Below are 27,500 nucleotides of genomic sequence, written 5' to 3'. Positions count from 1 at the left end.
ACACAGGTTAGACCCAACAAGACTTAAAACCACAACTGATTAACCCTATTCATCACAAGACAACTGCTATCTCCAGTACCACCAAAGTCGTTGTTTTGACCTGCTCATTTCAGATAAATAAGCTTGTCACTTTCCAGCTGAGCTCATTTTACCAGTGATCAGGCTTGAAGTGTTGCCGAATGAAATATATGATTTTGTTGTGTTAATAATGTTTTTATGGACCTTTCAGTCTTTACATATGAATGTATATGTGTATATATAATATATAGGATATGTATATACATATACGGGCACATATGTACACATGCATTTACATACGTACATGTTGACATTTATGTTTACATTGAATAACTCATGAAGTCCAAGTATGAATTTTGCCGAGAAAACTTTCAGTCGATGCAATGTGTTTCAAAATAAGATTAGTTTTCACATTCTAAATTTAGAAGATATTCGGTGCCTATAATAATGAATGTCGCCTTTTATTTTGAAGCATCTTCCAGCATAATTTGAAAACAGAGAGAAGAAGAAACCCACTATTAGCGTTGCTTTCGCTCATAGTATCCGGAGAATCGGCATCTGCCAGATTCAATGTTCAGAATCTGTCGAGTGGATTTCAAGATGATGTGTCGTTTCTGAAATGGATGACTCCAATTTTTGACTGCTATATTCCACTGCTGAAATCTCATCCTTTCGGTGAAGCGTTACCAGATTTTCTTCTAACCGTAAAGTAAGCTATTTTTGTCTTCTTATCTGCTTATTTCTAACCGGATTGGATTTGTTGTATCGTGTTCATATTTGCAGGGATTTTACAAAGCATGCATGCACTCACCATAAAAACACATATACTACTACATATGTACTACTGCATACATACATTATTTATATAATATACATCATAATATATATGTATGTATATGTATATATGAATATATATATATATATATATATATATATATATATATATATATATATTTAGAAGAGAGAGACGAGAGAGAGAGAGAGAGAGAGAGAGAGATGTAATTCATTTTAATATAATGAAGTAAAATAAGGACGAAATAAGTAAACTCAGTGACGGACAACATAAACGCACAGGAGGTGCACATATATTTATAAATTTTTGGTGTAGTACCATCCATCATAAGTTCACTTATCAACAGATAGGGTACAGCAACTCACAGACCTCGGTTGCTTATAGTACCAGTAATATAAAATGACATAAATAAAAATTTGCATCTGCATAATATAAAATAACATATTCATGTTGATGTGTGTCCTCTAACAAGATGTGGTTCCCATGGAAAGAAAAAACCCATCACTGCCACATTGAACCTTAAACAGTCGCCACTTGACTTACCATGTAGAAGGATCACCAGTAGTATGTTGAACCTGCATACATATTCTCTTCAATTTTGCATGCACTCCCTCACTTCCTGAATGCTGAGGCCTGAAAAACCTTGCGGCTTGCACACCTTGGACAGCAACTCATTCAAACTTTCTCCTACTAACTGCAATATCTTGCTCATAATAACATCAGTTCCCAGCATCTCTCCATTTTTTTTAGCCTCTGAATTGAACAAAGCACATCCTCAGCCCCAACTTCTGCAAGCACACACTAACTTATCCTGTCCCACTCCACTGTTGCACAAATCCGCTGTTGCACGGATCTGTATTTTGGTACAAATATTAATGAAACTTAAAGAAATGAAGACTGAATTTAGCTTCAGATTTTAAAATGTTTTCCTGAAGATCTGCTTCTGAGATATGTATTGCTATCCTAAGTCACAGGATATTAGATGCGTGGGATATTTAATATATTCCTTCAAAATGCATAGTCATAATTAGCCTTTTGATAAGTATGATGTAAATCAAGTAGAACAGGAACAATAACATGAAGTACTAAATATAAATTGTTAGCCTTATGATACCAGTGGCATGATAAAAATAATGATGAATACCTACAATGATTTATAAAAATTACTCGTACTATATAGATTCATCAGATGTTCAGGCATTATAGGCAACAACATTTATCAGCATTGCATTTTTACAGGAATAAAAGCAACCGGTTCCTTGGAAAAGAAATACCAGTCTCCTCGAAGCAAATTAAGATTTCCGGAAGCCTCGCGTCATCGCTGCAACATGCAATATTCTCCACTGTAGCCTTCGGTATCGCAGGTAAATGATCTGAAGTTATTTTCACTGATGTTTTAAGGGATATTCATGAAATTACTCTATGGTATGATGGTCAAACTGTGTGAAAGTATCCTTTTGATTGCTGGAAAATGCCTTAAAAATAACCATGGTCACTACAACTGCTTCTCTGAATGGCAACTTTCAATTACAGTAGCAGGTTTAATTTTGTTATCAGGTCCACAGTATTTTTGTATGACTGTGCAATATATCGCTGCAATTTCTTTCATAAATAAATTGCACGACAAAGGTATTTCTTAGCTGAATAGCCTAGATCTTATTTCTTGTAAATATCTGTCATACTGCTTTTTTGATGGGAGAAGTTTCATGATTCTTGCACTAGTGGATAACAGACCTTATTTTATGATTAGAAAACCATGAGCTGATCAAAACATCTGGATAGGTTACCCTTCAGCCACTGACATGCCTTCAGTGGCTGTCGCCTGTCATTAGTATGTCCTGTTCCTTTCGCCGGGTATATAATTGAAATGTATCCATTATGTAATTGATATTAATATGTTAGTTTTTCATATCATTAGTGTTAGTGGCAACTGAAACATCTCTACTATGATTTTGATAAGTAGTCAATCTCCTAGTTTGGATCTCTTGATGACTAAGGCAGTTACATGAAATTACTAGCTTACGACTGACGCATTAGTTTCTTGAGAACTTGCAGCTGATTTGCTATGCACTTGGCTATGCTGGCAGTATGCTGATCAGTTGCATTACAAACTCGCTGAGAAGAGAGTGGTATATGCCTCCGAGCGCTAAGGCCATGGATGTTGATGCAATGGCGGGTAACAAGCAAGTCAGGAACATTAAATTTGTAACCTTGAAAATCTTGGGGCTCACCAGACGAACTAGTTTATTGAAGGTTTCTTTAGACACTGTAAAATTCTTGAAATTTCACAGGGTCCACATCCAGCTCTTGAGCAGCGACAAAACTCTTTCGTTGACCATTTCTTGTGAAATATGGATAAACCCATAATCTTCTCTTTTTCCTTCTGCTTGCGTAACAAAGCAAAGGCATGTCCTCCTCGTCTGACGACATTGTTGAAATGAAAAAATAATTGCTCTGGTGTAAGGACCTCAAGGCGACTGATCGTATGAGACCAGTTGCGTGTGATAGGTTTCATGCATTGGTTGTATTGGTGTGCGATCTACCTAGTGCATAGTGATATGCGTATTTTTGATAGGTAGCAAAATTATTTTGCTGGTTGCCTCAAAGTAGTGGCCATTTAAGTGAAAAGGTTTCTTTCATTGGGTTATTGCCATCCAACAGGAAAGGCAGGATTGTCAACTCTTGGTTGGAAAAGTCAGGTAATTGTAAACTGTATTATATATTTTTCACTTTGCAACATAACACAACTGAAGAAATATTTGCTGTTAGTTTCTTCGCATTTCAGTAATTATTAACTTTATTGTGATGATTTCTAAAGTGTGATAGTCTCCGAAATTAATCATAGCATGATAAAAACCACTTGGTAACGTATTTGTATCAGATTAAGATTAAAAAAATTGAGTAGGCTTTACAGTTAAATATCTTAATGGTGTATTTTATCAGATGCCGCCCTTTTACAAGTGATGGGTTCAGAATTCTTTTTTATGGAAACTGGGATCCTGCATGTAGAGCTTCCGGTTATAAACATCTAGCGTTTAAGGTTTATGTTGTTTTCATTCAAAGTAGAGTTACATATATTCGTATGGTATATTTATAATAAACTTACTAGACTCTAGGGTTACCCCTGTAGGGTGGGGAGTTGGGTAGTGCCATCAGTGCACCTCACGTGGTGTACTGTATGTATTAATAAAGCCTAAAAGTTCTTTGCAGCGTGCCTTTTCCCCCTAGCTACAACCTCTTCCATTCCTTTTACTGCACCACTATTCATATTCTCTTTCTTCCATCTGTCTTTACACCCTCTCTAATAAGTGTTTCATAGTTCAGCTGTGAGGTTTTCCTCCTCTTGCACCTATCAAACCTTACTGTCAGTCTCCATTTCAAAAGTGGATGACTTCATAGGTCCCAGTGGTTGGCCTTTGGTTTAAATCTTAAATTCTATTTATCTAGGGTTACTTTGCATCAAGTTAGTTTCTTTATGCAGTCTGTTTTTCTGAGATGGGATGTTCATTGTCGCAGGATTTAAAAAAATTGAGTAGGCTTTACAGTTAAATATCTTAATGGTGTATTTTATCAGATGCCGCCCTTTTTTACAAGTTCAGTTTCACAACTGGAAATTGGTTACTGTAAATTTGATTTTGTAACTGTAATCTGTGCGCTTTACGTTTCATTTTGAATATAAACCATATTAGAAAGTAGACATCATTATAGGCTAAACGGATTTTTATTCAATATTTTACGAAACATTGACCTCTATAACATTTATCTCTATCATTTTTAGTTCGAACGTTACCAGGAGGTTAAAAATGAATAAACTATACATATTAGGTATTACAGGTGCTTCCCAGTCTCGTGGTAAACTGGCATTTAGGATGAAATTATTCATAGGTAAGTCACAGAAAAATATATTGTAGTCTTAACTGTAGAGAATGTAGCAACCACAAATATATATATATATATATATATATATATATATATATATATATATATATATATATATATATATATATATATATATATGCTTAGAAAGTCACAGTAGATACATATGACTTTAATATATCAGTGAATGCCAGAGAAAAATGACAGGCGGAAGTTCAGTACTGAACTTCTGCCTGTCATTTTCCTGTGGTATTCTCTTACATATATACATGCACTGGTAGCTTGCACAGTTTTAATGATGATATTTTTTCAAATGAATATTTATTTTTAATTGAGAGGGAGTGAAAGGATTTATCTGTTTAAATATAAATACTCGGAAGACTGGCCAGAGATTATCTCCCAGAAATTCCAGAGATTAGAGTTGTTCCTAATATTGTTGTACTGGTTTAGCTACTATAGCTCATGATCTGGATACAGTATACGGTAATTGCATATTTTTTTTAGAGTTATGGTATACAAATACTGCTAACTTCAATACTTGAGCTCGTTATTTTCCCCTTCCATCTGAGGAGTCTTCAGGGTAACGACTGCTCCTTGGCGAGATGGTTTTGTCTAAATGAAGATTAGCTGAGAAGGATGACATGTGGCATAGTGTTGCTTCAGATCAGGCCAGTATTACATCGGTGAAAGTTTTCACTCCTTGAGTGACAACAAGTGAAATTAAAACCTGTGGAAGAGAAGAGCAAACTTGGTTGTGGGAAAATGGAAAAATTAATCTTGTGGTTTCCATTAGCTGGATGAAACCTCTATAGTAGCAAGGTCTGGTAGAGTCAAAGAGGTCAAGAAGGAAGATAAAGCAGTTAGGCAGCAGGGACGAGGAGAAAAGGAAAGAGATGGAGATGGGGTGAAAAGAACAACATATCTGAGGAAAGGAAGGTGGGAAAGAGGGTGAGTGGTACTGCTGCAGGAGGGCAGTGCTATGGGAGTAGGTGACATAAAGTGGTCTCATTCCTCAGGATTTTTTTTACTGAAGGAAATATGTCAGTACAACATATTCCTTTTGGTTTTCTGTAAAAGAAAACTATTGTGACGGCTTTGCCTGTCCGTCCGCACTTTTTCTGTCTGCCCTCAGATTTTAAAAACTTACGAGGCTAGCGGGTTGCAAATTGGTATGCTGATCATCCACCCTCCAATCATCAAGCTTACCAAATTGCAGCCCTCTAGCCTAAGCATTTTTTTTTATTTGATTAATATTAAAGTTTGCCATAATTGTGTGACTGGCAACACTATAGGACAGGCCACCACTGGGCTGTGGCTGAAAGCTTCACAGGCCATGGCTTATACAGCATTATACACTGTACAGAAAACTCGATTGTACCAAAGAAACTGCAGCACGTTTTTACTTGGGGTGGGGCGGAGGGGGATTATTAATTTTCCTTTTAGAGGTGTGGGTGTCAATGGTGCTGATCTTGGTGCTTGTGTTGGCACTGGTGCTGGTGTTATCCTGGGGTACATGGTGATCCTTATGGTATCGTTATTTGTGCCAATTGTAACATCTTAAAGAAACAGTTTTGTAGTCTTTGAGTACTGATTGTGCGTCTGTTTCCAAGGGGGCATTTTGCCCTTGATGGTGATGCTGCTTCTCCCTGGGACTTGTTGTACCTGAAGGTGCCACTGATCCTTTGTAGATACAAGGGTGCTGGAAGTTGATAGACGGCTTCTGTAATCTGCAGCTTCCTGAACTTAGTCTATCTCTATGAATTTGTACGTGGATCTGCTCAGTCAGTTCTGCAAGGGCAGCCTCATATTTTGCTGATTATTGATCCCTGGTTTCTATAAAACTTTAGACAACTTTGCAGGGCAAAGGAGACCCTTCCAGTGTAAGTGTTGGAGCCATTATAGTGACCCTCTTAATAAGAAAATACTAATTACTTTCATGGAAGTGCCCGCTCTAGGGGCCTCGGGTACCATACTATTCTGCATTACTATGGATTTAGTGAAGCTGTTTTGTAAGACTCTAAACCCAATTCCGGAAAGATTTCATATTATATCTTCATTTATGAATAAATAAATTTCATTCTGTCCCTCTCTAGAATAATACAAAGAACTGCCAGAAATTCCTGAAGGCAAGAAGGTACAAATTAATTTCAATTTATTTTCAGTATTGTAGTATGGTTAGTGCCTCTCCTCCTTCAGGTGTTATACGGAAACATTATTGTTAGCTAATTATTACATTAGCAACCAGTTTGTCATTTCACAATACATACAGTAACACTTTTTATCTCGGCTTTCCTTTTTTGACATCATTCTTGTAAACACATTCTATTGCTTTTTGATAAAAGATTTTGTACAAACTTATTTTTCCATCAATTGTAGCTCTTTGATTATTCATATAGATTATTTTATTCTAATATGCAATTTTAGGGTGTTTTCCTGTTTGTTTCATCTCTTCTTTTCTTCAACTTATCTTTTGCTTCTCTTTTACAGGTTTCATGATCTTCAGCACCATTTTTCGGGAGGCTGATTGTTTTCAGTCTAGTACAGGACTTGCAGAAAATTTAAGCTCCAGTGGTTTTGAAAAAAGGTAACTGAATTAGGTAGATTAAGGTGTACTTTTTCTATGAATTTCCTTTATCAATGTGTCTTGTAATTTCTGTATAATACTGTCATAATGAAGACACGCACCACCCTTCCTATAATTGAATTACATTCCGGAAGGCATCTGTATGTTGAATTGTTTTTAAGTTGGATATTGTGCTCTTCAGGTCTATTTGAGTAAGTATGATATGAAATCAATACAGTACTGTACTGTAAGTTTTTCTTTCTAAAACACAATAGTACAGTACTGTAAATACAGAGTAAATGCACAAAATAAAATTTGAACATGCTGTGGAAAAGGGGAGTGCTCTGAGCACAATTTTAATTTGCGATCCCGTTTGTTTGCATCTCTGAATGTTTGTAAGTTGAAAGTATGTAAGTAGGGTAGTGTCTGTATAGTATTACAGTTTTTTAGGAAGCCATGATTTTTTATATTTATGTATATTTGGCATTCAAAGTCGATTGTGAGAATTCATGATTTAAGCTGAATCTTGACAGCAATTCCTGGTCTCTGTGAACGTTCTTTCTATGTGGATGCAGCCTTACTGCAGTAATTATTCATCCTAGGACTATACATTTCAGTGACCATTGTAGCTTCCCTTTTCTTCCTAACCTTGGAATTTGCTTCCAGCTTTTGTTTGCCGTGACCCATGGTCTTTCTTCCTTGAAGAGGCAGGAAAGTTATCACTTCACTTGTGGTGAAGCCCTTGTTTTTGCTTTCCTTTTTTTACACTTTTCTACATTTTTTCTGACTTGGGTTGCCTGTCCCATTGGCCTCTGCACCTTTAAAAAAGTGGGAATTTTATACTTTTCACCTAAGGAGAAACGATTAAAATAAGGAAATGGAGGAAATGCATTGAAGAGCAAAGAATTATACTTTTATGACTTATAGGACAAATTTGAAGATTTTTCACAGCAAAACAAGTTAATGCAATATTTAATTAACTGTTTACTTGAAAATTGTCTAGAATACACAAAATTGAACTTGTCACTTTCTTTATATGATCTGGTGAGTTTTTATTTTTCTTTGTTGTGCCTAAAAAGGCTCAGATGGCACATAAAAACACTTTATAAGAATATGACTACTAATCTTAGGCAATGGAACCATTATCCGATTTTGAGGTTATTGTGGTAGTAACTGATTCACAACATAATTTGAAATGCGTGTCCACGATAAGACAATTTATATCTTTTCTTTCAGAGTAAATTCAGCATATGATTTAAGAACACTGCTCATCTCATTGAGTGATCAGCAGATGCAAGCACAACTTCTATATAATGAACAAAATGAAGGCAAGTCTCGCACAGTTTTGTCCGACAAAAATTCTAATTATACTTTAATTCAAGTGAGAAAATGGGATGAACAGTTTTAAAATGCACTTTAATTTGGTTTTGTCACCAATTGCCTTCTGCATGACCAGATCTATTTTCTTCAGCCATCCATGTACCTTGGATATCCATACTGTATTAGTTTTCTAAAAACCTCATTTGTTTGTTATTACCTTACTTTTGTTTTTCTTTAATCTTAATTAAATCATGTAAGAGTTAGTATGTTGTGGTCATAATGTCTACCCTAGTGGGTATTCTTACAGGATATTTCAAACTGACTGGAACAAACATTTGTTATTGTAGAAAGCAAAATTATTTTGAAACTATGAGAAACGCTATCTGAAAAGTTGATTATAGCAAAGTTTACATATACGTAGGTCTTCACAGTTAATTTCTACCTACTGGTGAATGCTTTTGTTTGAGTAATAAATTAGGATTTGAAGGCTCCAAACTTAAGGAGAGCAATTTGTTAAAGATTATTCCTTAACACAACAGACAAACAATTAAGTAAAAAAATTATCTAGGCAAATGAGTCATTGATTACCTTTCTCTTTATTACGACTATAACAGAAATGATAAACAACATATCCAGACTTCTGGCTCTTGACTTCTGCACGCTGAAGTTGTTTTTGTACAACAGCAATTCCTCTGCAACTGTATCAGAAATAATAAATTCTGCCAGATACACAACTCTTTTGGCTCTTCTGCCTCCCAAGAATTTCATCAACATCTTCCATGAGGTAAGTTTAAATGAGTGTCAATGAAGAAACAACAGGTAGAGATGAGGAAAGAAAAGGAACTGGATAAGGGCCCCTGGTAGGGTGGGTGCCATGAGTAGATTGGCTCAGCTTTAGGGAAGGTATGTGACTTCTGGAAGCTCTTGCATTGTACGTTTAAAAGGATAGTTATCCTCTTGGAATAAGGAAGCTGCAGGGCATCAAGTTAACTCGAGAGATGAGTAAATGGGTTTGAGAGAGGAGAGTGGAGATTACAAAAGTGCAGATCACTATTTTAGTTTAAGGATATTACAGCACTATAAATGTAAAGTAGAGTTAAAGACTTATCACGAGTCATTTGAAGGATATATTAATTTCTGTAACCTCATGAAATAGAAAAAGCCAAATTTTATGGTTCATTGGAGTGGTACATGGTTACATGAGAAATATGGTTATTCCAGACAGCAAGGAATCTGATTTCAACTACTTAATTTCCAATGTTTTTGTGCTTTTATATTAAAAGTGTCATTTTCTCCTTAGCCTTTACTATTCAAGAGTAGATTTTCCCATTCTGCTTGTTTGTCAGGCAGCGAGTGATAGTCACTAACATTCTGCATTAATATAGGGTGTTGTTTGACATTATTGAATGTATTTTTCAAATGTAATTAGTGTATACGCAAACCTAACTACTATCTCTCTCTTCCTACCCAAGATCAAACGCAATAGACTGGAAAGTCACTTGACCAAATGGGTCTTCATTCTGGATGAGAAAATGGAAGAAATGTACACAGTAGTGGATGCCCTGAAAACACTGGTATTCGAGGGTACCCAGGTTCACATAGCTGTTTGGAAACCAGCAGGAAGCTTTGCTTTCTTCTCTTCCCGAGCAGATGATAAAGGAAGAATGCAGTAAGTTGCTCACTGACAATATGGTGGGAGTTTCATGAGCTTTGCTGTACATACCATGCATGTGTACATCAGATGTGCTTGATTGCAATATCCACGGAGAATGTTATTTATTTTATTTTTAATGTGATTGAATATTGTAAATATAAATATATATATATATATATATATATATATATATTATATATGTATATATGTATATAAATGTATGTTATATATATATATATATATATATATATTATATATATTATATATATATATATATATATATATATATATATATATATATATATATATATACATATATATTTATACACATACAGTGGTACCTCGAGATACAAAATTAATCTGTTCCGAGGCGGCCTTCATATCATGAGTTTTTCGTATCTTGAACCGCATTTTACATGTAAAATGGCTAATGCGTTCCAAAACCTCCAAAAACACCCCAGTAAATTTCATAATAAAGCTAAATTGACCCATAAACAATGAAATACTACAACAATTCGGACCATTCAGTACCTAACTTAATACGTACTGCTAATATGTACTACATAGTACCTGTAAATAAAGTGTCAGTGTACATGGTATACAAGAAATACTGTACGTACATACGTACGCATGTAGTAAAATGTGGAAGCTTACCTCTCGAGTGAGGCTATCTCCGAAAGTGGCGACAGAGGAGGACAAACGGCAGATACGTACACTTAACTTTACGAAACACAAAAAAATGTCAGGAAAAAATAAACTGAACTTTACGAAACACAGTAACAAAACAGTAACTCTTAACTTTACAAAAAAAAACTTAAAATTAAATTTTTTTTACGCCTTTTTTTATTTTTACATTTTTTTTATTTTTTTATACTATGTTTTTTTTCATAGTATCACTTGGTTCTTCCTTTTTGCTTACTCCTACTAAAGGCCTCTTTAAAAAATAACTATCCAAGGAAGATTGCTTCTGCCTGCTTTTCACAATGTTCCTGAAACGAATCAGGCAAACGTCATCGAACTATGCAAGCATACGACCTGTGTAAGCCTTTTCGGGGCGTCTCTTTTCTACAAATGATTGCACCTTATGAAAAGCAGCTAGAGCATCCTTAATTTCTGCCGTTGTCATAGAGTCGTCGTCCTCCTCCTCGCCGCTGCTAGAGAACTCTTCTTGAATGACGTTATGTTGAATGGCCTCCAACTCCTTCAGGTCATCCGTCGTAAGCTCCTCTTGGTCGTCGACGACCAGCCCCATGGACTTGCTGAGTGCAACGATCTTGTCAAGATCTGGTTGCGAAACAGTTTCAGGATCGTCAACTGTTCCTGAATCTGCAGCACCAGCTTCGCCCACTATATATATATATATATATATATATATATATATATATCATATATATATATATATATATGTATATATATATATATATATATATATATATATATATATATAATATATATATAAAATTGGAACACAATGAATATATAAATAAGGTAGAAGCCACGAAGGAAAGTGAAACACTGGAATGCTGCGAGATTTTTCGACTCAGGATCCTTTACTTTGCAGACTGACAATTATAAGAAGATGAGTGTACAAAGAAGGGTTGTATAAATGACATCTAGGGAGTATAAAGGGAATAAGTAACTAGAATCCAACACTCCTGGAGAATTAGTAACCTTCCCTCCCCCAAAAAACAGGGGTACAATTTAAGAGGTTTATTAAAAGATTAGGTCCAACTGCTCAGAAACTGGGACAAACAATTAAAGGATTATTGAGGGTGGCAACAGTTCTCATACAAAGTTTTGGTAAACAATAATAACCTTTTTTTGTAAGGTAACTTATTCGTAAAACATATATTAAACATACATATACAAAGAAAATATCTATAAGCCAACTAATTTGTATTTAAGTCTGCGATTGTATCTTCAAGGGCATTCTTAAATATTCCACTTATACAAGGGTCTAAATAAAACAGGCCACAACTAACATTAAAATTACAATGGAAAGTAAGTTGTATAATGGAAGATTCTAAAAGATTTCGTGACAAGAAATCTTTTTACCTTGCAACTGGATCGGCAGTTCAGTAATTGCAAGATCTAAAGATGTCTTGTCACGACTACTTTAGAATCTACCATTATACAAATTACTTTCCGTTGTAATTTTGATGTCAGTCATGGCCTATTTTTTATTTAGACCCATGTATAAGTAAAATGTTTAACAATAACCTTAAAGCTTAAAGATACAATCACAGACATAAATACAAATTAGTTGCCTTATAGATATTTTCTTTGTATATGTATGTTAAATATATGTTTTTTGAATAAGTTCACCTTGCGAAAAAAAGGTTTTTATTGTTTACCAAAAATTTATATGTGGTCATGTCCCTGTTTCAGAGCAGTTGGACCTAATTTTTTTGTAAACTTCATAAGTTGTACCCCTGTTTTTTGGGGGAGGGAAGGCTACTAAGTCTCCAGGTGTGTTGGATTCTAGGTACTTATTCCCTTTATAATCCCTATTTGTCATTTATACGACCCTTCCTTGTACACTCATCTTCCTATAATTGTCAGTCTGCTAAGTAAAGGACCCTGAGTCGAAAGGTCTCGCAGGACCCCAGTGTTTCACTTTCCTTCATGGCTTCCACCTGTATATAATGTATATGTATATATATATATATATATATATATATATATATATAATATATCTATATATATATATATATATATATATATATATATATATATATCTATATATATTATATATATATATATATCATATATATAGATATAGATATATATAGTATATATATATATATATACTTATATATATATATTATATTATTTTATATATATATATCATATATATTAATATATAGTATTTATATATATCTATCTAGCTGTATATACATATATATAATCTATATATATATATATTATATATATATTTTTTTTATATAGATATATATATTTATAATATATATTTTATAGATATATGATAATATATTAAAAGGGATTAATTTTAGATTAATTAGGGGATTAATAAAAGGATATTTTTATTTTATTATAATTTATATAAGTTAAATTAATTAATATATATATAATTTAATTAAATTACATATATATTAATAAATAATTTTTAAATTATAATTATATTAATATAATATTATATTAAATATATATTAATATATCTTGTTATATTACAATAATAATATTATTATTATATATATAAAATATATATATATATATTTTTTATTATCTTTTTATATATTATAATTTAATTTATATTTTTTTATTTAATATAATTTATATATTAATATATTTTATATAATTTTTATTATATAATATAAAATTAATCTATTATTATATTTATATAATCTATATATAATAAAAATATATATTATTATATTTATTTTTATTATATTAAATAATTATATAATATTATTATATATATTTATTATGATGAAAAATAGGGGTGAAAAAATTGCGAAAACACAGAATCTGTTAATTTTTTTACACATAAAACATGCTCCTAATGCCTTATTTTGACAAAAAGAATAACTAAAGTTCACACCAAGACGTATTTAAGCCATATTTCGACATAAAAACATTTCATATAAAGAAAATACCCTTGTCCCACATAAAGAGTTTCTAGAGATTTATTTATGCTAAGTAGAAGCAAGAAAATCAATCTCCACCCTCAGCTGATTTTTCCAAACCAAAACTTTGATAGCTTTGTATTTCATAATACAATAATAGTAATATGAGACTACATACAGTTTTATTGGATACAGTGAAGTAAAGCATAACTTTTTAATTGATCCAAGGAGAAAATGAATATTACTCGTTGTTTGTATTATATGAGGGTCTCACAGTGCATAGGCTGAGCTGCTGTTAAACAGACAGCAGCGCTGTAAACCCAGAGGGAAAACCCCAGTTATGAATATATTGGACAAGCGCCATAAAACTGAATTGCTGATAAGCGATCCTGCCGATAACCAGGGGTTGCATGTATATGTATATGTATGTGTGTGTGTGCGTGCACTTTCACCTATATACCTTGTATCCCCTCAGAAAGCTGGCTTTACCATTCCTTATTTTAGTATGTATTTTTGGTTGGATTCCATTTTCTAATTTGCTGTCAGGCACTGGCTTCCCTTCCCTATCATCAGAGGCAAAATAGTAGTTAACGGAAGGTAGCTGTTATTTATCTAAGAGAATTATGAAAGAAATGGATGAATAAATTCCACATAGTCGCTCCTTTTCAGGTTTTACTACAGAGGAAAACTAACCATCAGTGGTGACAGGAACACAGAGTTTCTTCACAAACTTATGGAGTCAGAGGAATTTTACATCAGCACGGACATGCAGCATCGTGAGCTGACTGTTGCAGCCAAGAGCATTCTACCATATTTTGGAATTATTGATTACAATCCCGACGGGAGTATAAAATCTGCTTCAGGCATTGATTATTCCATCTTGAAGTCGCTCAGTTCTTTCCTTAATTTCACGTAAGTCAGCTTTCCTGTCTTCACCCTTCTTTATTGACTAACGCATCGGGTTTATATATATAAAACCATATTGTTTCCATCAGTAATGAATCTGATAAAGTTCGTTGTTAATATTCATAATAAGTGAGGTTTTTCTTTTTCTTTTCTTTCTGGAAATGTACCCAACAAATTTGCTCTGATGCATATCTTTAAAATTTAATCAATGCATACTATCCCAATAAATTAAAGAATATTTCATATTAAAGAGCATGAAACTCAGTATTAAATGAAAGTCTAGTAATAATTTGATAACAGAAGTATCCTTAGGAAAGAGACATTACCTCACTTTTTGTAATGAAAATATTTTCAGTAACACCTCAATTGAAGGCCTTCTGCTTTCTTATTTTTCATTACTTATGAGTTATGTTCAAGTCCATAAAAATAACATTTATATTGTACTTTGCTGAAAAATCAGATAACAAGCATTCTAGATTTGTTGAAAGCTGAAATGAACGCAGCATACCTCAATCTGTAAGCATGGGTAGTCTGTAATTAAATCATCATGCATTTTTCTACTTCTTATAGAGCCTGCACTTAATTTCAAAATAAAATCTTTCAAGTCAATACTTTTTCAGGTACATTAAACTCACAGTATAACAAGTAAGGTGTGGTTCCACTTTGCTACCATATCTCTTTCCTAAGGATGCTTCTGTAATCAAATTATTACGAGACTTTCATGTAATACTGAGTTTCATGCTCTTTAATATGAAATATGCTCTTATTTATTGGGAAAGGCAAAGATTAATTTTTAAAGATATGCATCGGAGCTAATTTGTTATGTACATTTCCTGACAAGCATGCAAACGTATTATGTTTGTCTGCTGATTTTATATTGAAAAAATAGCACGTGATTGGTATTCGCACCTTGATATCTCCACATTAAAAATCAAGTAAATATTTCATCCAAATATTTATGTGTGTGTGTGTGTGTATGCAATGGCAGTGCCTATTCACGACCCAGTAGAACGTTAATGTTATTTTTCATGTGAAATGAACGCATGTCCAAAGTTGCTCTCCGACAAATTTTAAACAATTCAAACTCATCCTCTGTACCATGGAATTGTTGTGTTGAAGGTCCTGCAAAAAGGAGTATGACAGTATTTACCCCAGTTGCGTACCTCTGGTGACCTAAAATATCTACATGCTATTGTAACGTACTACATATAATGCTTAGGTTGTATTTTACTTTATATTCTGAATTTTTATCTGCAAAATTTGTACTGTTGCGATATGTTTATTTCGGTGGTGGCCTCATTATTCAACAGTGACTGAGTGACAAGAGATGATGGTTGTTGGAAGACTTAAACCGATCAGGGATGTTCCTGGACTAACTTCTTCATTCTGTTACTCAATAATTCACTTGGCATTTTTAACAGACTCCTGTATTTTTATGTATATGGGAGGAAATAAGTTTTATTTTTCATATTTACTCTGAAACCTAAAACCAGTGAATTGCTGTATTGTTTATTACTATCTGCGCATTTGGCCATTATCTCTGCTATCATATTTTACATAAAATTGTACATACTTGTCAGTTTTGTCTTTTTTCTAACAGCACCATCATTTCGAACCATGCAGGTACCGCATAATTGGTCCTCCTGACGGTGCTTTCGGCTACCCTCAACCTGATGGAACCATCACAGGGATGATAGGAATGGCTGCACGCAGGGAAATTCACTTGGCAGTGACTGGCATTGGTGCTAATGGTATGACGCATTATTTTCTGGCATTTACAATGGGGAGATAACTTGGGTTCATGTTGGAGCCATTGAAAAGGTTTGATAACAATAGCACTGATTGGCAGGTTATTCCCAAGATAATTATATGTACTTGACTGGTACGGCCAGACTTTAATGTAAATTATATTTATCCTTTCACTCTCTTTCTGCTTGTGTATCAGTTTTATGTACACACACACACACACACACACACACATATATATATAATATATATTTATATAATTAATTATAATTATTAAATAAAATTTATTTATATATATTATATATATTTATAATATTAATATATATATATAAATATAATATAAATATTAATATAAAAACTATATTTTAATATATATATATATATGTTATATATATTCTATATATACCACCTATATATATAGTGAAACTGCTATCATATATATATATAGTCTATGATACTAGTATACACCGACCGCCAAGCTTATATATATCATATTATTATTATAATATTTAAATAATATATATTAGTTTATATATATATATATTATATATATATATATATATATATATATATATATACTTTTAGGGCATAGTTTTTCTCTAATACAATTTTCGTTAAAAGCAATTGCTTTAGTGGCATCAATAAGTTTCTTGCAGGTATCTTCATACCGACGAAGTTTTTTCCGATTCTCGTTCGTCAATTTCTGGTGAAATATACGCAGACTTCCTTCTTCCATTTATTGAATTTTGTCACGACAGCTGTTTCGCCTTATGGCATTATCAAGCGACTACTGACTTACAATCTGACCTTTCGGCCTATTTATCTCATCGTGTGGGAGGTATGACCTCGAGGTATGGGTACTGGTTAGTCTAGGGATTAACAGCTTAAGGGCGTTGTTTTAGTTACAAAGAATATAAGGACATATGTACTGCGACAATAAGAGTGAAAGTTTAAACAGTGGTTAAATAAATATTCAAAATACAATGCCATGTGCTAGAGTTTCCTTAAATGTATGTTTAAAATTTAATATGTTACATGTTGGTTTTAGATAAAAATTACAAAATTACACATACAGGAATGAAAATGAATATAGAAATCTAAATACGGGAGTACAAATATATGTATATATTTTATAGCATGCATAAAGGTACAAGAGATAATTTCTGTTTATACATAAATGTGTATGATTTAAATTTTGAGTGTGTGTGTGTGTGTGTGGTGTGTGTGTATGTCCAAAATGGTCTACGTTGGTTAACGGTTGCTGATTCGTGTTGGGCGGGGTCTCAGCGACCTGAGTAAGGATGTTACTTGACTTTCGCTGACGCTGGGTCTTCTCATGCCTTCCAAGGGGCGCGATGTTCTCGGTTGGCATTGGGGCGCTGTCTCTCATGGCCTTCCAGGGGCAGCGATGTTCTCGGTGATTGGGGCGCGCTGTCTGGTCCCTGTTGGCTTGGGTATTCCTTCTCCTGCTGGAGGGGAGTATATGGTCCGATTCTTGTTGGACGTTCAAGGTCGGCTTCTGAATAGCGATGCTCACTGCTTCCGTTATTAAGAGGCGACCGTAGTTGTCTTCTCTGTGTACGACCTGGGTGCCTTCTATGAGCTCTTGTAGAGATGGCTTCCTGTCGTGAACATCTATGTAATGTTGATGGATGGCCCCTTGATTTCTATGAGCCAGCAGACGTCTCCGAAGGGTCGTTGTAGTGTGCCCGATGTAGTTTTGGCTGTGAGGTTTACACACCTCCTCTGGACAAGTAAATTTGTAAACTACATTCGTGCACATCTCCTTCGGTCCCCCCGGAGCGGTGCTGTTCTTCATTATTAAGGCTGCTACAAGGTTGGGCTTACTATATATCCTGAGGCTTATTTTATGGTAAGGGGCTTTTGGGGTTACGCCTCTGTTTATTATCCCGCGTAGTGTGCAGCAATCCTCCTTGTATGCAGACCCATAATGTACACGATGGTAAATAATCAAGTTTTCCTCGTTTTTCGCCATGGTGTTGGGTTGGTAAAATTCGTCCATTTTCTTTTTTATTGCTGCTTCGATAATTTGATCTGCATACCCGTTGTTTGTCAGCAGTTGGCGAATTCGGTCGAGTTCGTTATGTATATCTTTCCATGATGAGCTGTGTGTGAAGGTTCTGTTGACATACGCACTCACGACAGACTTTTTATATGCGTCCGGGCACTCCCCGCGTGCGTTCAAGCATATATATATATATATATATTATGTATGAATTTTGTTACTTACCACTCATGACTTTCTGACATTCACAAATATTCCGCCACAAATATCGTTAAATATGCAATTCACTAGTATGTGTATCTCTGTAGTAACTCATGCCCAAAGGAAATTATTATTGATACGTGCTTCATCACTGGCAAGATTCAAACTGTTACCTAGTGTCGATGGCTTTCGATAGCTTAGTGGTAAAAATCATTGTTTGTTGTTTCAAAAGTAGGCAGTAGTTTGAATCCTTACAGTTTCAAAGTACTTGTCATTTATAATTCTCCTTGGGTATATGTATTCCAGTGTACAGTGTATTGGGTATTTAACGGTTATTGTGGCATACTATTTGTGATTATGGAAAAAACTGATACCTGTATGAGTAATAAAAATTCATAATTAACCAAGTGTTAAAAACTTGCCAAGCAGCTATCATGATAAAGGTGAATTAATATCGATTGTCAATATAGATCATGAATTCGATAAGCATAGTATATGCAGCAGTATAATATATATATATATATATATATATATATATATATATATATTTATATATGTGTGTGTGTGTGTGTGTGTGTGTGTGTGTGTGTGTGTGTGTGTGTGTGTGTAATGTGTGTGTAGACAAATGAGAAGCTAAAAATGTCATTTGATATCCAATTCAGTATACCTCGGGAATAACCTATTCCCAAGAGGAATTAAATTGATAAGTGCTTTGTGCAATATATTACAGAATATGGGCAAATGCATATGAAACCAATTGAGATAAACCCGATTCTACAATTTGCACATCGTTTTTACAGCACAAACAATTAAACTATGCTCATAAGGTTAATTAACATTGTTTGTCAACCTTATATATTTCCAGTAGTTGTGTGGAACTATCAAATGTTTCTTACTACTATACCTTGATAGAACATAACACTAACATATTAGCACAAAATGTTAAAGAACTCCCTCTTAAATATTGAAAATATATCCTTAAAGATTCAAATTGTCAAGTTATTTTTAAGGAAGCATAAGGGATTATTGTTGAGATTAAAACAGGAAAAATATCTTTCAATCATTATAAAAAGTTTCTCATCACCATTATTTTGTTGTATCTCAAATGGAAAATCTAAACAGAATCACCAATGCTAACAGTATAGGAAAGATTCTTCATAGAAATGAAACCTCCCCAATACAGACTTATTCCCCAGTATTATGATTCCATATAAATAACAATTGGCTGAACTTATATCAGGCTGCAATGCTAACAGTATCCTACATTACAAAAGATGAGGTGCAACATTTGAATACATAATGGTTCATTATACTTACTTAACATTTTAAGATATGATGGTTTGCCTTTCATTAGCAGGTTTGACTTCATAATGTTCAATCTAAAGCATCTTTTTTTCATGTTTTCTTGATCACAGACAAGAGGGACACTGTAGTTGACTTTACTGTGCCATATACGCAGGGGTCGCTGGGAATATACTCAAGAGCTCCAAAGCTAAAGAGCAGTACAATGGCAGTTTTATCACCATTTACTCCTGAGGTATGAAAAACATTTAAGCATTATATGTCCCATTTTGTACAAAAGTATCTCTAAATTTTCCTGTTATTCAACATTTTGTCATTTTTCATGACATTTTCTTGGTACTTACTACTGCTTTTTCTTATCATAGGAAATATGTAATTCCATATAAACAGTTTTTACCTTCTTTGACTTTTCATTGTGATATATATATTATATATATATATATATTATATATATATATATATATATAATATATATATATATATATACATATATATATATATATATATATATATATATATATATATATATATATATATATATATATATATACTTATATATATGTGTGTATATTTATCATTAATTATATATATATATTATTATATATATATATATGTATATATATATAGGTAGATATAATGGTACCTTGACCTATGAGTTAATTAATATACAAGTTTTCCGAGGTACGAGTCGTCACTCGGTTGATATTTTGCTTTGTTATGCAAGCAAGAAATTGAGGTACTAGCTCAAGATGCCGCTGCTATGTGCCTAGATGGCATAGTGACGAAAATTAAGATAAGCAGAGAAGAAAAAGTAAATATGCATCTTTTCCATGAGTCTTTTAAAAAGTTATGCATTACTTCAATGTATCCAATAATATCGTATGTATTCTCATATTATTGCATTATAAAATACTAACATAGCAGTCAATAATTTGGTTTGGAAATCAGCTGATGGCAAATACGAGTTTATCCCACCATTTTAAACTCAATTCTGAGTTAGTTTTATTGCTTCTAGTTAGCATAAACGAATATCTAGATACTTGACTTATGTGAAACAAGGTCGTTTTTCGTTATATGACGTGTTTTCAAGTCAAAATATGACTTGGATGCATCTTGTTGTGATTGTGAACTAAATTATTTTTTTCGTTAACAGATTGCTTTGGTGGCATGTTTATTGAGTAAAACAATTACATGATTCCATTCGCTATTTTCACTTTCTTTCATCGTAATATGTGCTTTGCGTTATATATCTTTTATTAGCGTGAAAACAGTAAAATGTGTTCTTTCAAGCCCAGTAGTTTTGATTATAAAATTATCTTCTCAATTTTATCGACGGTTGTGTTTGATAGCATAAGTTTATGGGAGTTTTATCCTTGTTGTCGATGCACACTAATCGTCATTAACAGCTTGAACAGTTTTCTCAGCTTCGGCTACAACTTGGTTTAAATTCAACAGTATATTTCCTTCTTGATCTTTGATCTATAGTGGATAAATTTATTACATAAAAATATCTCAGTCCTATTCTACATAATGTCATTTATAACATAACTACGGTAATTGTAGTACTAAGTAAAAAAGTTGTTTCTCGTTCGGTTGTTCATGGCTGTACACATTTAGGCAAGGAGTATAACGTTAAAACAATACTTTCATCATCCTCTTCTGCTGTTTTTGAACTTATTTAACTAGAAGATTGGATAAAGTTAGGCTATTGTAATTTGGTCTCTCGCTCCCTTAGGCTATCGTAAAATTGAATTATCGTAACTTGAACGCTACCTTTACACTGTAATAAACCTTATTACATCTTTACTCTTTCTATATTTGTTTAGTACAATATTTGTTATTTAGAAATGTATTTTCCTTATTTAATAACATGAAACATCAAAATATGGGGTGGCATTTTGAGGGTTGGAACAGATTAAGGGCATTTTAAGTATGTATTTTCAATGGGGAATATTGATTTGATGTGCGAGAAAATTGAGCCACGAGCTCGGCCACAGAATGAATCAAACTCGGAGGTCAAGGTACCACTGTGTATATATATATATATATATATATATATATATAATATATATATATATATATATATATAATATTAAAATTTTGCTTTAATTCGTAACTTCTCTCATTAGTGAGATAATTCCAAATTATAGTGGTGACTGTGAATTCTAAAAAAATCATAAACCTCAATATTATTCTGTTGTTAACCTACATACATATTCATATTTAATGCATACACACACGCACACACATTATATATATATATATATGTATACATACACTGGTATCTCGAGATACGAAATTAATCCGTTCCGAGGCGGCCTTCGTATCATGAGCTTTTCGTATCTTGAACCACATTTTACATGTAAAATGGCTAATCCATTCCAAGCCCTACAAAATCACTGCAGTAAATTTCATAATAAAGCTAAATTGACCTATAAACAATGAAATACTACAACAATTTGGACCATTCAATACCTAACTTAATACGTACTAGTAGTACTAATATGTATGTACAGTGGTCCCCTGCAAATGTTTGGAACCCCCTATAAAAAGGCTAAAAACAGCCTATTTTGTTAGTAAAAACTGAAGAAAAACTCACTAAAAATGTTCATACTTGGTTTTTTTAATAGTTTTATCAAAAAGTGCATTTTATGAGGAAATTGATCAAAAAAACCAGGAATTAGTGGATATTTCTCATAGAAAAATACCGCGAATGTGCGAATTTTCCGCAAATAATGCGGGGAAACATTCCTGAGAGAAATCTGCGGATGTGTGAGTCCTCGAATCCGGAGAACGCAAATATGGGGGGTCCACTGTACCTGCAAATAAAGTGTATTAGTGTACATGGTATACAAGAAATACTGTGTGTACATACGTACGTATGTAGTAAAATGTGGAAGCTTACCTCTCGAGTGAGGCTATCTCCAAAAGTGGTGACAGAGGAGGAGGACAAATGGCAGAAAACTTCTTATAGTACGTAAACTTAACTTTACGAAATACATAAAAAATGTCAGGAAAACATAAACTAAACTTTACGAAACATTAACAAAACTGTAACATTTAACTTTACAAAAAACTTAAAATTAAATTTTTTTTTATTTTTACATTTTTTTTACTTTTTTATACTTTACGTTTTTTTTTTTTTTTTTTTTTTTTTTTTTTTTTTTTTTTTTTTTTTTTTTTTTTTTTTTTTTTTTTTTTTTTTTTTTTTTTTTTTTTTTTTTTTTTACAAAATTTCAATTTCTTCACCACTTTCAACTTTCTGTTTTTTCGTAGTATCACTTGGTTCTTCCTTTTTGCTTACTCCTACTAAAGGTCTCTTTAAATAATAACTATCCAAGGATGATTGCTTCTGCCTGCTTTTGACAATGTTCCTGAAACGACTCAGGCAAACGTCATCGAACTGTGCAAGCATATGACCTGTGTATGCCTTTTAGGGGTGTCTCTTTTTTACGAATGATTGCACCTTATGAAAAGCAGCTAGAGCATCCTTAATTTCTACCGCTGTCATAGAGTCGTCGTCCTCCTCCTTGCCGCTGCTAAAGAACTCTTCTTGAACGATGTTATGTTGAATGGCCTCCAACTCCTTCAGGTCATCCGTCGTAAGCTCCTCTTGGTGCTCTTCGAGAAGGTCTTTGATGTCGTCCTCGTCAACGACCAGCCCCATGGACTTGCCGAGTGCAACGATCTCGTCAAGATCTGGTTGCCATACAGTTTCAGGATTGTCAACTGTTCCTGAATCTGCAACTATAGCTTCGCTCATGTCGAATCCCTCGAAGTTTCAGGCGGATACGGCATCAGACCAGAGTTTCCTCCACGAAGAATTCAAGGTTCGCCTCGAAACCTCCTGCCAAGCTTGGTCGATGAGTCGGATGCATATCACAACATCGAAATGCTCCCTCCAAAATTCACGCAAGGTGAGGTTTGTGATATCGGTGATGTCGAAACATCACTTGAAAATATGTTTCATATACAGCTTCTTGAAGTTTGATATCACTTGCTGGTCCATGGGCTGGAGGAGAGGGGTGGTGTTAGGCGGGAGATAAAGAACATTGATAAATGAATACTCCGCTAGGATATCTTCCTCGAGGCCAGGAGGGTGAGCAGGGGCATTGTCCAACAACAGCAGACATTTCAGAGGGAGGCGCTTCTCTTCCAAGAATTTCTTCACTGTTGGGCTGAAACACAGATTTACCCATTCGGTGAACAAAAGTCTCGTTACCCAGGCTTTCGCATTTTTTTCCATAAAAGGCCAGTCTCATCACAGTTGAAGACTTGCTGAGAACTGTAGCCTTCGTTGAGCGTCATCTCGTTGAATGTCTTAATAAAGACTTCGGCCGCTTTCGTGTCCGAGCTGGCCGCCTCCCCATGCCGCACCACCGAATGGATGCCAGTCTGTTTATGGAATTTTTCGAACCACCCATGAGAAGCCTTGAAGTGTGGAGTTGGCGTCGGTGTCCCTTCTCCGTCGTCTTCGGCCTTGGCAGTCAAATCGCCGAAAATAGCGCTAGCCTTGTGGCAGATTGCCGTCTCCATTATCGTATCACCAGCGATTTCTTTGTCTTTTATCCAGACAAGAAGCAGCCTTTCCATCTCATCGTGCACGTGGCTCCTCTTGCTGGACAAAGTAGTCACACCCTTGGAAGGTGTAGCTGCTTTGATGACATCCTTCTGCTTAAGGATGGTGCCTATTATTGACGGATTTTGGCCGTATTCCTTGCTGATCACACTCAATCACATACCAGCTTCATACTTTTTAATTATCTCCAACTTTGTCTCCAAAGAAAGCATCCTCTTCTTTCCTACTTCAACTTTCTTGGGACCCATGACTATGTATATACTGTATGTAATTAAGTTATTATACGTATGAAGTAAAGTTCTCACACAACACGATAAAGTAGTACTACAATGAAATAACTAACGAATTTATGTTAATAAACGAAATCGTATAGAACAAACGAATTCCTCATGCTTACGATACCAATGATGCCACGAAGTGGCCGAAGAAGCACGCCGCTATATAGATGCATGATGGGAGAGATGCTGACCAATAGGAGAAAAGGATCTTATGGCAGTGACTAGCATCAGGAACCAATGGGAAAGCGGGAGGATGGTGGCGAGTCTACTCAGTTGGCAGCATGTAAGTTTTAAAATTGTTATCGGTGGTCCGGGCGAATCTCGGACTTACAGCAACAACCTTTCGTATCTTGAACAATTTTCGTATGCAGAGCCACAAAAATCTTCGTATTTGCTTTCGTATCTCGAGTTTTTCATAAGTTGAGCCTTTTGTATCTTGAGGTACCACTTACAGTGGAACCTCTACATACGAAAGTCCCTATGTACGAAAAATTCAGGTTATGAAAGCAAAGACGAAGATTTTTTGCTTCTGTGTACGAAAATAATTCAGGTTGCAAAAGGGTAAAGTCCGAGATTCACCTGGGCCACCAAGAACAATTTTAAAACCTGGCGCGCTGCCAACTCAGTAGACTCGCCACCATCCTCCCGCTCTCCCATTGGTTCCTGATGCTAGTCACTTCCGTAAGATCCTGCTCTCCTATTGGTCAGCATCTGTCCCATCATGCCTCTATGTAAAAGCGTTCCTTGACCATTTTTTGCGGCAGCATTATCGTAAACACCTGGAAATCGTTCGTTCACATATATTTCGTTCGTCAACGTAAATTCGTGTTAGTGATTTCGCTTTCATTGTACTGTAAGTTACTTTATCATGTTGTGTGTGAAGTTAATGACTTAAGTTATTAGCCATGGGTCCCAAGAATGTTGCTGAAGTTCACGGAAAGAAGAGGATTTTTCTATGGAGACGAAGATGGAGATAATCAAGAAGTGTTTATGTTTTCTGCCATTTTTTAATGTTTCATAAAGTTTAGTGTTAATGTTTTCTGCAATTTTTTAATGTGTTTCGTAAAGTTAAGTGTTCATGTTTTCTGCCATTTGTCCTCCCCCTCTGTCGCCACTTTCAGACATCGCCTCACTCAAAAGGTAAGGTTTCACATTTTACTACATATATACGTACATGCACACAGTATTTCTTGTACCCTGTACACTAATACACTTTAATTACAGGTACAGTAACGGTTAGGTTAAGTATTGAATGGTCCAAATTGTTGTATTTCATTGTTTATTGGTCAATTTAGCTTTATGATAAAATTTACTGTGGTGTTTTTGTAGGGCTTGGAACGAATTAGGCAATTTACATGTAAAACGTAGTTCTAGATACGAAAAAATCAGGTTACGAAGGCCGCTTCGGAACGGATTAATTTCGTAACCTGAGGCACTAGTGTATATATATATATATAGATATATATATATATATATATATATATATATATATATATATATATATATATATATAAGTTGCGGGGAGAGTTCATTATAGTAATTATGTCCACGTTTCATTTTTATTGTTCTTAAATGCTACATGAGTTCTTTATAAAAAATATAAAAGTAAATTTCACAATAAATTTAACAATGATAAAAAAAAACAATCAAACACAATACAGCAACAATAAAATAAAATTCGTAAGGGGCTTATCTTTAGTGAGTGCTTGGGACTGCGCAGGGTAAGGCTGTAGAGAGGATATGGAGGGGGTGGTGGTTGGATCTTGGGTGGGAGACCAGGTCCCTTCCCACTGACTTCCCACTGGGCTGGGCATAGGGGATTTTTCTTTTTCATCTCGTTTTGCCCGATTTCTATCACTTACACTCAATGCGCCCTAATCACCTCTTTTCGTTATGGTAAAATACCTATCAAGTGACACTTGGTTTTTATGATTTTTGAGCACGATAAAAATAACTCATCCATGCTTCATGAAAAATACTGACACCATGCTTAGCTTCTGCAAGCATTGAATTGTTTGATTCTGCAAATTTTTTCACATTCCCATGCTTCTGATTTCTGCGGATGACAGTGGCAAGATCAGCACTGTTTCTCCTAGCCTCCATTTCCAGACGAAGGAAGTTCCTCCCCCTTGATCTCTGCAAGCAGGTCCTTCAATTCATCCACTGTCAGCTCCTCGTCTTGTTTCTCAATCAATTCATTTGTCTGCTTTGTCTACATGTCAAATGGCAGTTTTGTCCTCCTGAACATAACCTTCAATGTCGTGTTTAAGAACGCAATCAAGCCACAGTTTTCACCATGCCGAATCGAGCGTTCTTTTGGTGACACCCCACCATGCTATATCACTGAGTTTTAAGCAGCTGATGATGTCAAAATGCTCCTTCCAGAACTCCCTAAGGGTCAAGTTCATTGCTGCAATAACCTCAAACCATCCTCGAAAGAGTTCCACAGTGTACAGTTTTTTAGTTATATATGACTTGCTGATCCATAGCCTGGAGAATGGGGATGGTGTTGGCAGGGAGGAACACAATGTTCATAAAGTCAAACGGTTTTCTAACATTTCATGATCTTTCATCTCCTTCAGATGGGCAGGTGCGTTGTCCACAATGAGCATGGAAACTGTAAAACGCCGTGTTTACATCTTTAGTAAATT

At 34.4% G+C, this 27,500-nt stretch overlaps 1 long non-coding RNA gene across 1 annotated transcript in view; it reads left to right on the top strand.

Annotated features, from left to right (window-relative positions):
• The first annotated feature begins 16,341 nt into the window (after positions 1–16,341).
• Positions 16,342–27,500, top strand: part of LOC135198366 (uncharacterized) — a 13,955-nt gene continuing 2,796 nt past the window's right edge. Inside the window, exons 1-2 of the long non-coding RNA XR_010310774.1 lie at positions 16,342–16,468; positions 20,106–20,227. This is a non-coding gene — a long non-coding RNA (uncharacterized LOC135198366). The remainder of the gene's footprint in view (positions 16,469–20,105; positions 20,228–27,500) is intronic.

This window comes from Macrobrachium nipponense, chromosome 22 (assembly GCF_015104395.2).
Source record: "Macrobrachium nipponense isolate FS-2020 chromosome 22, ASM1510439v2, whole genome shotgun sequence".
Lineage (NCBI taxonomy): Eukaryota > Metazoa > Arthropoda > Malacostraca > Decapoda > Palaemonidae > Macrobrachium > Macrobrachium nipponense.
Note: the sequence above shows the minus strand (reverse complement) of the source record. Positions and strands in the feature narration are given on the sequence as shown.